Source organism: Stomoxys calcitrans, chromosome 2 (assembly GCF_963082655.1).
Source record: "Stomoxys calcitrans chromosome 2, idStoCalc2.1, whole genome shotgun sequence".
Taxonomy (NCBI): domain Eukaryota; kingdom Metazoa; phylum Arthropoda; class Insecta; order Diptera; family Muscidae; genus Stomoxys; species Stomoxys calcitrans.
In genome coordinates, this window is record NC_081553.1 from 181,414,199 (window position 1) to 181,429,017 (window position 14,819).

Genomic DNA, 14,819 nt, shown 5'->3' on the forward strand with positions numbered 1-14,819 from the left:
GTAGAAGTCTGCGAAACAACTGGATTTTACCAGAAATACTGCATGTTATCGGCCGCCATCAGCCTCATCTAATCTACCTTCTCTTCTATCTTCTATTCGGTGGTTGAAACATTGCCAATACAGTCCCTTCGTCTACCAAGAATAGATTCAGGATCTGAGAGAATCCTTGGTATCCAGGCGAGTGCCATTGGTCGAAAAGGAATATCTTCCTTCTTGACTTAATCTAGTGCTGCACCTATCCAGATCTCAACAATCTTTTTAAGGGCGCAACGATATATCTCAATTAAGCGTTGATCACCGCAAGCAATTAATTTGTATCGCCCACGATACCAGCCAGCATCGCCACAAACTAGAGGGCAATCAGGTAATTCCGCAAGGACCTGCCAGTATTCAGATGACAGCATACTATGAAAGTATGCAGCCAGTTCCTCTACCTTATCGACAACTACCATCATCAGGCTGTCCCTAGCGATATGAGCAAAGATTCTTGGACCCATATTACTTTGTTGTTCGCCTTGGTTCTTTTGAGGATAAGGTGCTCACCAAGTACTGCGGCTTTTTGGCTGACTGCGGTCTAGTTTCCGAGTCTATACGTGTAGCCTTTGGGGTAGTCTGTGCAACGAATCTCCCAGCCCAATTAAGGGAGCTTTTTCCTTATCGGTGAGAGTTTAAGGATCATTTGCTCCAAGCCTCTCAATAAACATGATACCGATGGGCCTTTGATTAGTCCACCCCCTCTTAAACCTCTTAAAGAGCGTATTAGTTTGCCAGAGAAGGTCGATGGCCAAGGCAAATTATAGGCATGCGAGGATAAAATAAGTTCGGACTTGTCCCCAAGACTTGAACCAGGTGTCTTCTGCAAAAGCCCCTGTTGAGCAGTCGTCTATCGGCTAGTGTAGCCTGACACAGCCGCTCCGCCAGTCGAGGACTTAGTAGGAAACAACATGATACGACCTGATATCATCACCTCAGCTGTTGGGTCTTTTTCTAAGCATTCTCTACTATAGATCTGCCTTTCTACTGGAAAAAAACTCAGATCATCAAACGCTTAATGGATAACGTAATCGTAGCCATCCTTGAGTGATTAAAGAAAATTTTCTACCTGTATAACTACCTGTAACGAGTTAAAGAATGTTTTTGTGGAACGAAATATCAAAACGTCAGTTACACTCAACGTTTCAAAGGGTTCTTGACTTTCTTATTATTTTTCCTAAAAACCAATATTTTAAACAATATCCCAACACTTAAATCCATTGGTAATACTTTTAGGCTGTTGTAATTGAAAAAATGTATGGCCTACATTTAGGCTGGCACAAGAATTCCATTCAATTTAACGTAATGGCAATTTAGAATGTGCGAACACTAACAAGTGTTGCTCGCAAACAAATATTTATGGCAGATATTGTGATTATATTTCATGCAGCAAACGACGTTTATCCCTTTTAATACCAGCAGATAATATTTCCGATGACAATAGCCCATACATTTACACACCAATACAGAGAGATATACCAATCGCCCAGTAAACACGCACGCACTCACACACAGAAACACTTTCAGAAAACGCCAGGCAATCATACAAGTAAATCTCATAAAATCACTTGAGCCATAATTCTTACAACAATCATACAGATGCGTTGCTTTCTGGTAAGGTTGGCCGATTGGTTGGCTTCCGAGATTCAGCTTCAAATTTCGTTGAAAGCAGAATGTGGTCGTAGCTTTGGAGCTAAAGAAAGACAGGGATGAGGGACATCGTAAACCATTCACACACTCACAAAATCAGCAGTAGCAGCTCAACTCATAAAAGTGATTTCGCAAACGCAGGAACCAGTCATGCGGATGGATACAAACAAGATGAACTTATCAAGGGGAAGGGGAAGGTAAGAAAGAAGAGGAAGCACTGCAAAGGATTAAATCCGATTTTACTTTAACCACACTTTGAGCGTGTTTCGATCAGAAACGTAGCAAGTTATTCTATCTAAGGAGGGAAACTAGAAATCCATTTTACCGAGCGCCGCAATCTAAAAGCGCCCAAAGAGAAGATACCATTCCTATCACAATTTCTATTACATGACAGCAAGGGAGCCTTCTATGTAGTAGACAGGCTAATAAAGGGGCGTTTTAGTGACCCTGTTGTTGCCGAGACAGGCGAACCCTAGAAGTTCTCGTCCTATCTACCTCTCTAGAGCCTTTAGCATAAAGAATGGCAGCAAAATCTTTTGCCCTAGTGTGGTACGGTTTCTGTAATAGTTATAGAGGATAGGACCTTCCACGGATTAGAGGCCTCGGTTGTATATTTCATGGACCTGGAGAAATTCATCCAGAATTTGTTCTGATCCGTTTTCAGCTAGCTCTTTCTAATATCTTAACGCAGGCTTAACAAGTAAGAGCGTGCTAAGTTCAGCCGGGCTGAATCTTTTATACCCTCCACCATGGATCGCATTTGTCGAGTTCCATGCGCAGTATCTCTTTTTAGGCAAACAAGGAATATTGAATAATAATATACTATTGTGTAATACTTCAGTTCATTCTGATAAGAATTGCACCTTGCAGGGGCTCAAGAAGCAAAATCGGGAGATCGGTTTATATGGGAGCTGTCTCAAGCTATTGATCGATTCAGACTATATTAGACACGTATGTTGAAGGTCATGAGAGAAACCGTTATACAAAATTTCTTCAAAATCGTATGTTGCGCCCTCTAGAGGCTCAGAAGTCAAGATCCCAGATCGGTTTATATGGCAGCTATATCAGGTTATGTACCGACTTGCGCCATACATAGCACAGTTATTGAAAGTGATACCAAAACACTACATGCAAAATTTCAGTCAAATCGGGCAAGAATTGCGCCCTCTAGAGGCTCAACAAGTCAAGACCCAAGTTCGGTTAATATGGCAGCTATATCAAATAATGGACTGATTTGAACCATACTTAGCGCAGTTGTTGGAAGTGATACCAAAACACCACATGCAAAATTTCAGTCAAATCGAACAAGAATTGCGCCCTATAGAGGCTCAACAAATCAAGACCCAAGTTCGGTTAATATGGCAGCTATATCAAATAATGGACTGATTGGAACCATACTTAGCGCAATTGTTGGAAGTGATACCAAAACACCACGTGCAAAATCGGATGAGAATTGCGCGCTCTATTGGCTCAAGAAGTCAAGATCCAAGATCGGTTTATATAGGAACTATATCAGGTTATGTACCGGTTTGCGCCATACTTAGCACAGTTATTGAAAGTCATAACAAAACACCACGTCCAAAATTTCAGCCAAATCGGATGAGAATTGCGCGCTCTATTGGCTCAAGAAGTCAAGATCTAAGACCGGTTTATATGGCAGCTATATCAAAACATGGACCAATTTGAACCATACTTAACGCAGTAGTTGATAGTGATACCAAAACACCACGTGCAAAATTTCACCAAAATCGGATGAGAATTGCGGTCTCTAGAGGCTCAAGAAGTCAAGATCCAAGATCGGTTTATATGGCAGCTATATCAAAACATGGACTGATTTGAACCATACTTGGCACAGTTGTTGAAAGTGATACCAAAACGCCACGTGCAAAATTTCAGTCAAATCTGAGAAGAATTGCGCCCTCTAGAGGCTCAAGAAGTCAAGACCCAAGTTCGGTTTATATGGCAGCTATATCAAAACATGGTCCGATTTAAACCATACATAGCGCAGTTGTTGAAAGTGATTTTAAAACACCATTTGCAAGATTTCAGTCAAATCGGACAAGAATTGCGGCCCCTAGAAGTCTAAGAAGTCAAGACCCAAGATCGGTTTATATGGCAGCTATATTAAAGCATGAACCGATTTGGCCCATTTACAATCCCAGCTGACCTACACTAACAAAAAGTATTTGTGCAAAATTTCAAGTGGCTAGCTTAACTCCTTCGAAAGTTTGCGTGCTTTCGACAGACAGACGGACGGACGGACATGGCTAGATCGACTTAATCTCAGATGCATATTTCGAGGCGTTACAAGCAGAATTACAAAATTAGTATACCCCCATCCTGTGCTGGAGGGTATAAAAATGCACCAGTCCTAAGATGTCCTTGCGGTTTTGGTCTTTTTGAAAATCTTTTTCAGGCCTTCCTTAGACAATTTACTGGTAAGATTGTGTATTTGCTATATTTTCCTACGCCCTTGATCTCTGTGCGTATATTGTGCGTGACTGCTAAGAACACCAACACATGAAGCTCATACACTCACACCCCCAAACACTTTAAGAACAATCCAACATAAGAAAGGAGAAAAAAAAATCATGGATCTCTTTTATGATTCTGCTTTGAATGAAACACTTTATGGGCTTTGAAATTGTTGTATGGACCTATAAGGGAGGCCAAATTACAAAGACTCACATACATAAGTATTAAGGCGTCGTCTCGAAAGCCATCTATTTACCCGAAGTACAAATAAATTGGTTAAAATTACATTGTTTACAAAATGGTGGAAAAACTGTTCTGGGGAAAGCCGAAAAACCCCTTAAATTGTTAAGGATGCTGTTGCTTTGTCTACTGCTAGTGCAATAGCACTTGTTCCAAACATTCGTCCTTTCCAAGGATTAGGCTCAACAGGACATAATCTCTACGGAAAAAAACAACAAAGTGTTGTAATTTGGCTACATCACACACACACCCACAAATTTCATTGTCTACTAGACCAGCAATTATTGAAAGCGCAATAAGCACAAAGGCTATTCCATAACTCTTTCGCCGGCTACTGATACTGAAACAAAACGGGCCAAATTAAATTTCTCATCAACGCCTAGAATTGCAAAATGGTGATAGCTACAAATATGTCGTGCCAAAACTTCAATGAATGTCTGTAACAAAATTAGAGTTTATGCAGCTTTATATTGAGACAACCAACAACCAGCTCTCGTAAAGTGTTTATTGAGGGCGTATGCCATAGTGATCCTATGAAGGACTTTAACACTAAGTGAAGTTATGTGACCAACAAGGCTCCCACACTAAAGCATTTGCAATAAATCGATTGCTTATGTATGGACGACAAGAGAGAAATTCTGTGAACGAATTGAGTCTTCAGTGCAAATTTTTTTCCATAAAAAAACATTTCAAAGAAAATTTTTCTTTAGGAAAATTTAATAGAAAAATTTCCATGAATTTTTTTCTTTAGAGAAAATTTCATGGACATTTTTTCTTTAGAGAAAATTTCATGGAAATTTTTTCTTTAGAGGAAATTTCATAGAAACTTTTTCTTTAGAGAAAATTTCATGGAAATTTTTTCTTTAGAGGAAATTTTAAAGAAATTTTTTCTTTAAAGAAAATTTCATAGAAATTTTTTCTCTAAATTTCATGGAAATTTTTCTTTAGAGAAAATTTCATGGACATTTTTTCTTTAGAGAAAATTTCATGGAAATTTTTTCTTTAGAGAAAATTTCATGGAAATTTTTTCTTTAGAGAAAATTTCATGGAAATTTTTTCTTTAGAGAAAATTTCATGGAAATTTTTTCTTTTTTTTAGAGAAAATTTCATAGAAATTTTTTCTTTAGAGAAAATTTCATAGAAATTTTTTCTTTAGAGAAAATTTCATAGAAATTTTTTCTTTAGAGAAAATTTCATAGAAATTTTTTCTTTAGAGAAAATTTCATAGAAATTTTTTCTTTAGAGAAAATTTCATAGAAATTTTTTCTTTAGAGAAAATTTCATAGAAATTTTTTCTTTAGAGAAAATTTCATAGAAATTTTTTCTTTAGAGAAAATTTCATAGAAATTTTTTCTTTAGAGAAAATTTCATAGAAATTTTTTCTTTAGAGAAAATTTCATAGACAATCGCCTGGCAACCAAAGTTACCAACCGCTTCACTCGGAGACGACCAGAGGTCTCCATTGTCTTCGTCCTAGAAAGTAAAGAAATGAGAGAGAGTGAAAGAGAGACGAAAGCAGGTAGAAAAGATAGAGATAAAGGCTAGCATAGAGACCGAAAAAGTCTCACCAACTAGAGATCCGTCCCTCCTGCCGTCTCAGGCCCTTACAGAAGTCCAGAATGACTGGGGCGTAGAAAGACGGTAGGGAGCTTAGTGAAGAACAGAGGTGTTCACTCGTAATCCTACGCCTTTTACCGGTCATCGCTGGGCACTGGCACAGCAGATGCTACACAGTCTCCAAATCCTTTTCAACCCCATAAACCCTGCAGAAATCTTCATTTTTCGGAGTCCATCGCGATGTCAGCGTCATAAGATCCCAGTGGCCGGTCAGGACTCTCATCAACAAACCAAGGTCGCTCTTCTCCAACTCAAGGGCAATCGAGGACGTCGGTCCTCGTTCCGGAAAACCTCTACCAAAAGGCCTTGGCAACCCTGCAGTTCCCAGCTACGGCCCAAGCCTTATCTGCGCATTTGCCGTACAGCCATCCACCACCTCAAACAGCCAGCACAAAGAAGGTTCACCATCGTCGTCGCACTCACAGAGTCCATGCGCGATCAAAACCAGGCTAAATTATCAACCGCCTCGTTCCGCTCTACCCCTTGACCACCCGGAAATCAGCACAATCTAACATCCGCCCCAAACATCCGAGACGATCCTTGCATCTTCCGACAAGCCTCGTCTTGACATGACCCGCAGCCAGGGCCTTCAGTCCCACCTGACTGTCCACATAAATCGTGAGAGTTTGACAGGGCCGCGTGGACAGTTTTGTAAGAACTGTATTCTTAGGTCACACACAGTCAGTTTAATTCTTATCAATTGTTAGGAGATAAAATGTTTAATAATATAGCCAGCAGCATTTAGTCTATAATAGTTTCGTGTTATAAGTTCCCACATGTGGCGTTTGTTGATGTTTGGCCGCATGGTGTGGATATGTTAGAGTATTTACATTAGAAGATAAGACTGTATTTTTATGTGCATTTTGAATGTAGCTGCATTTGTCTAGGGTGGTCTTAAGTGCATCTTTAAATAGGCATATCGCTGCGTGTGTGACCGTATATGTTAAGATATTTGTACATATAGATTTAGGTTTAGAGTTAAGAAATTGATTTTAATAAAGTGAGTTCAATTTTAGTTCGCAACCTGACAACAACTACATCTTTTTATTATTATCCGCCCCAAGTTCTTCATGTGGTGACCCCAAGTAAAAAAAAACGCGCAAAGAAAAGAAAAAAAAAAAAGTTTTTTTTTTAAAGAGAAAAAATATACATATAAAAAAGTGTGGTGTTATTTTTTTTTTTGTTTGTTCTGTTTGAGTGTGAAAGTTTTTGTGGGTGCTTTGTAAAAAAGAAAAAAGCAAGTAATAAAATATAAAAATATTTCAAAGAGAAATATTTAAAAGAAAACGATTGTAAATTTTTGAAAAAAAAAATTACAATTTATTTAAAAGTGAAAATATTTAAAAGTATATATCTGGAGTTATATAGCTCACAAAAAGTAATATATTTTATTATAAATCAAATATTAAAAACAAAAACAAAATTGATTCAATTCGCGTCGTGTAAACTTAAAAATAATAACAACCTAAGTTTAATTAAAACTAAAAAAGTCGGTAAGTGAGTTTTTTAACTTTTATTTTTTTATTATTAAAGAAAAAGAAAAAAAAGTAATAATGGCCCTAGAACTGATTTCTCGTCAGAAAGAAGTTGGGGAATATATTACTAAACTGTACAATGAGTTAGGACAATTGGCAAAGTGTAGTGTATTGGGAGAAGATGTCATGGAGAAAATAAATGACATTTATATCTCTTTCACTGCAACTAAGGGTGAATTTGAGGCGAATGATAAGGAACTCCAATCACCATCGCATACGCTTAGTATGAACCCCTACTATAAGGGTTCTTTCGTAAGCGAGGTGAGGGATGTCATGGAGAAATTCCGGAGCCTCTATGACGTTATTGTGGTTAAGGCAGGTGGAGCTAGGACGGCTTCTACCCTTACACTGAACGAATTTCCTCTTCCTGGAAATTTTGCATCAGGAGGAGCAGTTCCTAAAGTGATGCCAACCGTGACGAAAACGGTTGATGACAGGAAGATTGCGGAGAGAAATTCGGCGTCATCAGAGAGACAGAGAAGTCGTAATTCACCGCATTGGTTGGAATCACACTTCAAGTACTCTCTGAGCGATTTAGAGTTTATTATAAATGAGGCCATGGAAAAAGACATTTCTCGCGAAGAGGTGCGAGAGGTATTTAACACCGCTCAAACGAATTATTTTGAATATTCGAAGGAATTTGGTGAAGACGAGCTAACCGAACTTTTCTTCGCGTTAAAAGACAAATACCAAATGATTCCTAGAAAAGAGTTTAGGCCCATGACTCTTCCATTTTCTCTTCCATCAGTGGAGATTCCAGTATTTAATGGAAAGATGGAGGAATGGGAGACGTTTAGGGAACTTTTTGAACAACTTGTGATTGGACAGCCAATATCAAAAACACAAAAGATGTGTATTCTGAAGGCAAAGGTAAGTGGCGAGGCACGTAGGAAAATTTCTAAACTGCCCGCTACTGAAGAATATTTTGAGACTGCATGGAATATATTGAAAGACCATTACTCAAATAAAAGAGCTGCAACATCAATATATTTTAGGTCGATTTTAGATGCTCCTTCCGTGGCATACAATTCACAAAGCGTGAAAAGATTTGTGGATGTCGTAGGAGAAAGCTTGCAGGCTTTGGAGACAACACGTATTGATGCACAAGAGTTGTATCACTCATTCGTGTGCTATGTACTGCAAAGGAAACTGGATGAAAATTTAAGAATCCAGTTTGAGCAGTCTGTGGGAGCACACGGACAGCTCCCAAAAGTTGACGATTTAATGAATTTTTTGCGAAGGATGCAATATTCATTAGAGGCAAGTCAACAATTTTCTGGGTACTCCGGTAAGCAAAAGTCCGGGGACACAGGTTCAAGATGGGGGGATTCGTCTAGAACGCAGTCACAAAAGGTGAATGAAGATCGTTCTGATGGAAATGCGAAGGGGCAATATGAACCAAGGGAAAAATGTCCTCTTGGTTGCGCTGTTGGACATTTTTTGGATAGATGTTCCAAGTTTCGCGTCCTGCCCATTGAAAAGAAGTGGAATATTGTTTTAGAAAAAAATAGATGTTCCAGATGTTTAGCTAGCGGGCATTTTAAAAGCAAATGCACTAGTAATATTAACTGCAGAACTTGCCAAGGTGAGCACAACTCCTTGTTGCACAAGGAAAAAGTGTGCTCAAAAAGTACTGTGGTAAACAATAAGCATTGTGAGGATACGTGCGTATTGTTATCAACAGCCTCTGTCTTAGTAAAAGATAGAGAAAATAAATGGGTTCAATGCAGAGCATTGTTGGACAGTGGCTCTCAAGTTTGTTTGATGACGAAGGCGTTAAAGGATAAACTTAAATTAAATGGCACACAATCTCAAACGGAGGTTGAAGGATTGTCAAGGAACAGGTCCTTGTGCCAGGAAAAGGTGGAGGTTATGATGAAGTCCAAGACGTCAAAATACAAGACGAACTTGAATGCATTGGTCATAACGACAATATTGTCGAATGTTCCAGAGACAAGGGTGGTGGCGGATCGGATTCCGCAGGAATTGTCATTTGCAGACCCAAAGTATAATATTCCGAATGGAATAGATTTGCTTGTGGGGGCTGAAATATTTTACGAGATATTGGTTAATGGGAAGATTAAATCGGGGGCCAGTATCCTCCAGAATACGAAGCTGGGGTGGATAGTAAGTGGTCCCGCGACAATTGATAAATCTTCCAAGGAGCGAAAGGTTGTAGCAACAATTCAGACTCGATGTGATGAGTTGCTGAAAAAGTTCTGGGAGATAGAAGAGATCCCACGAGCGGTGAAGCTTACATCAGAGGAGAAGAGGTGTGAGGAGTTGTTCGAGGAGGGTGTAAGGAGAGCGGAAGACGGTAAGTTCGAGGTACGATTACCATTTAAGCAAAATGTTGAGGTGTTGGGGAGTTCTGGCGTTATTGCAAAGAGGAGATTCATGGCATTAGAAAAAAAGCTTAATAGGAATGCTGACCTTAGGATACAATACCATGATTTCCTTAGAAAGTATCTTGAATTGGGTCATATGGAGGTGGTAAAGGACATAAGGAGTGTAGAGGGTGGATATTACTTACCTCATCACTGCGTCCTTAGGCCAGAGAGCTCAACGACAAAGTTAAGGGTGGTATTTGATGCTTCTTGTAAGACATCAACCAGTTATTCCTTGAACAACATACTATATACTGGGCCTAGAATACAAGATGAGCTATTTGGTATTCTGCTCAGATTTAGGAAGTATAAGTATGTATTTTCTGCCGATATTGAGAAGATGTATCGGCAGATATGGGTTGCGAATTCCGACCGCAAATTCCAGTTGATATACTGGAGGTTTAATGCGAATGAAGAGGTGAGAACATTTGCATTAAACACAGTTACATATGGAACAGCATGTGCTCCATATTTGGCTGTAAAATGTCTGCAAAGGATAGCAGACTTAAAGGAGGCAACACATCCAAATGAATCTCAGGCAATAAGGAGTGACTTTTATATGGATGATCTTATGACTGGGGGAGATTGTCTTGGGGAGGTTGTGGAGATGAGAAGGAATTTGGAGGCAATATTGCTCGAATTCGGCATGCCGTTAAGAAAATGGTGTGCAAATAACAGCCAAATATTGGAGGGCATTGCAAAAGAAAATATTGAGGGGAGCCTTAATATAGAGGACGAAGAGTTGCCTGTGAAGGCGCTTGGAGTGATGTGGTGCCCGCGTAGCGACGTATTTTCCCTGAAGTACAAGGCCACGGAGGATGGAAAGTTTTCGAAACGTTCAATATTGAGCGAAACAGCTAAGCTATTTGATCCTCTTGGTTTTGTGGGTCCCGTAATTGTATCTGCGAAAATATTATTACAGGACCTATGGAAACTAAAGATGGATTGGGATGACGAAGTTCCTATGGAAATAGGCTCGACATGGTCCAAAATAAAGAAGGAATTGGTGGCGCTCAATTACGTTAAAATAGGGCGTCACATGATTTGCTGCGAACCTAAGAGGGTTGAATTGATAGGTTTCTCCGATGCTTCAATGAGAGCTTATGGAGCAGTGGTCTATTTGAAATCTATAAATGCATTGGGTGACATTTCGGTACGATTAGTAGCCTCCAAATCTCGGGTAGCACCGACCAAGATAGTTACGCTGCCCAGGCTAGAACTGTGTGCCGCTGCATTACTGGTGGAATTAGTTTCGAAAATAAAAGAAAATTTTCAAATTAAAATTGACAATGTTTTCTATTACACCGCTTCCACTATAGTTCTGAATTGGATAAGGATTGATCCGGCTAGGCTGCAGGTGTTTGTCTCCAATAGAGTAAACGATATTCAAACCAAGACTATTGTAGCGAATTGGAGACATGTATCATCCCAGCAGAATCCGGCAGATTTATTATCCAGAGGTGTGTTTCCTAAAGAAATGCTTGACCACAAGAATTGGTTTGAAGGTCCAGCCTTCTTGAAGGAAAGCTATTTGACATTCGTGGAACCAGAACAACTAATTGAGATTCCCGAGTTAAAAAAGATGGCTAAGGTAGGTGTCGTAGTAAAAGGAACAGTGGTGTGGGAGAAGATAAACCACCGGAACAAATTTGCATTTTTAAGAAATGTAATAGCCTGGGTATTAAAATTTGTCAACATAGCAAGAAAGGGTCCTTCGAAGTCATTTATAATATACAAAAAAGAGGCTCTTCGGCTGATAGTGCATGACATTCAAAGGGATAGCTTTGCACAGGAGATATCTGCTCTGAAAAAGGGGGCAAATGTGACGAAGTCTTCACATCTTAGAACGCTGTGTCCGTTTTTGGATTCAGATGGTATTTTAAGAGTATGAGGAAGGCTACAAAATAGCAATTTGTCTTTCGAAGCGAAGCACCCTATGATACTTCCGTACAAAAATAGAGTGGTGGAATTAATGCTAGAAGAGGTGCACATTGAAAAGTTGCATATAGGACCTCAAGGGTTACTGGCAATATTTAGGCAACAATTTTGGCCGCTACGTGGAAGGCAACTGGTAAGAAAGGTGGTAAGTAAGTGCTACAGGTGTTTTAGAGCCGAGCCCAGAAATTTGCACCAACTTATGGGAAATCTTCCTGAAGATCGAGTTATCAGGACTAGGCCATTTTTAAATACGGGCATTGACTTTCTAGGACCAATAATAATTCATTATAAGATTAGAGGAAAGAGGACTGACAAAGCTTACGTTTGCGTATTTGTGTGTTTCGCTACGAAAGCTGTTCATTTGGAAGTAGTCTCGGATTTGACAGCAGCAGCGTTTATTGGAGCTTTAAAGAGATTTGTGGCCAGAAGGGGTTGTCCTTTGAAGATTTATTCAGATAATGGCACAAATTTTGTTGGGGCAGCTAACAGTTTACATGAGGTGTATGAACTGTTTAGGAGCAGCGACCTGACCAAAGACCTTGACGAATATTGCGCTCAACGGGATATTGAGTGGTTAAATATTCCGGCTAGGTCGCCACATATAGGTGGTTTATGGGAAAGCTGTGTCAAATCAGTAAAGAGACATATAAATAGAGTGGTAGAGGGGACAATGACATTTGAGGAAATGAGTACTCTCATGGCGCAGATTGAGTCCGTTTTAAATTCTCGTCCGTTAACCCCCTTGTCAGACGATCCCAATGATTTTAGTGTTTTGACGCCTTCGCATTTTCTCATCGGGGAATGTTTTTCAACAGTTATTGACGGAGAAAATAATAAAAGTTACCAAGGTTTGCGGGGACATTGGAGGGACGTACAGGCGAGAATGGAAGAGTTTTGGGATAGATGGTCCAACGAATATCTGTCCGAGCTTCAAAGGAGGTACAAATGGGTGGAAAAAAGTAAGAATATTAAGCCGGGCACATTGGTATTATTAAAAGAGGACAACCTTCCGCCCCTTTGCTGGAGGCGGGGGAGGGTCATCCGAACTAGAATGGGTTCGGATGGATTGTGCCGGATGATAGACGTAAGGACAAGCAATGGAGAAACGAAAAGGTCGGTTCACAATGTTTGTCCTTTTCCTATCGACGAAGAAGTTGATAATGAAGGGTCGGACAAATCGACCATAATAAGAAACAAAAAGACAATAAATGAGTCGGTAAAATCGGCTATAATTATGAAGAAGGAAAGAAAAAATAATGTTAAAAGTAAAAATATGTTCATTGTAATGTTGTTTATGTTAGCTATTTTTAAGCCAATTAGAGCTAAAGTAGAAATAGTTAATTTTACTGATAAATCCGGCGTCTTCTTTGAGGAAGTGGCTGTTGTTGGATTGACGAAAACTTCCTGGAATATTGTGGCACACGCAAAAATGGCTGAATATGTGGCGAGTGTAAAGGCGTGCGGCAAAGCGGTCGAAAAACTTAATGTCGAGATGCAGAATATACCCGATATGAAGCAAGTGAGAGTAATTCAGCAGTTGCGAGAAGCCCACGATCACATAATAAATCAACATGAGCTCATAATGTCATCAGCGCCGGTTCGAAGAAACAAAAGATCGGCGCTACCATTTGTTGGAGGAATACTTCGTTCATTATTTGGGCTGATGGATGAGGAGCATGCTGATGAGCTGGTGAGGAGAATTAATTTGGGTGATGCGAACCAAAGTGCAATGTTGGAGCTGATAAATAACCAGACATCGCTTCAAGACATCACCGCGAGAATTATCAAGGAGCAGAACCAAGCCGTTTTCAAAAATATAGAGAAGCTGCGTGAATCCTCCGAGTTGCTGCAAAAGGAGATCGGCACTCTTGAGAATAGAGAAGTTATAATTCTGCGGATAACCGAATTGCTTGCGACATTACAAGAAGTGGAGTCTATTCAGAGAGATTTGATCGATGTGATGGTTAACATTCGGGGCAGTTTCCTTCATGAAATTCTCCCGCTAAAGACATTCAAGCAGCAGATACGTATAATCAATTCATCGGTTGGTAAGAAGCTCCATTTACCAACGGAATCACCAATGGAGCTAGCACAGATAGCTCATGTGACGACCAGGACTACACAAGAGTATATGCTGTTTAATATACGGCTCCCTCTGATCAATGTGGATCACTTTTTGGCGTATGCAGTTCAAGCTTACCCTATAATCCATGATGGAATGTCAGTCCAGTTGAATACGCACAGCAACTACTTAATGATCAACGAAGAAAAGACGTTATTTTACACCATGAAGGAAGACGAATTCACCAGATGCCAAAAAAATCAAAGATTTGACGATATGCCCCCAAATACATCCCATCTACAACGCTAGAGAGTCATCCGAATGCGAAGTAAAGCTATTTGTTTATCCAAAAGTCTTTCCAGATAGCTGTGAGTTCGCAATTACAAAGTTTCGTAATTTCTGGAAGCAGCTCCATGTGCCAAATGCTTGGGTTTTCTCTATAACGAAGGGATCATCCACCGACATCAAATGTGATGGAAATCGACAAGACATTGTGCTCCAAGATCAAGGATTATTAAGAATGCAGCCGGGTTGTACTCTTGAAACTGAAGAAATGAAACTATGGGCGCACGAGACTTACAAGAGCAACGTCAACTACATATTTCCCCATCTCAACATCTCATCATCCTTACCACCACTCACCCATCTACAACTCAAGAACGATATCGAAATCTACAAGTTGCCAGACATACCGAAGGTAAATACATTTTTGGGTTTCCCTGTTCATCTGGATACACATCACTTAACGCACTATAGTCTAAGTTTTACAACGTGCATTGTCATCACTGGTATCCTTGTTGCGTTATTCTTTGTCATCAAAAAGCTATGCCATTTGTCCAGCCGGTATCTGCCTGTATCCATCGCCCTTCCCCAACTTAGATA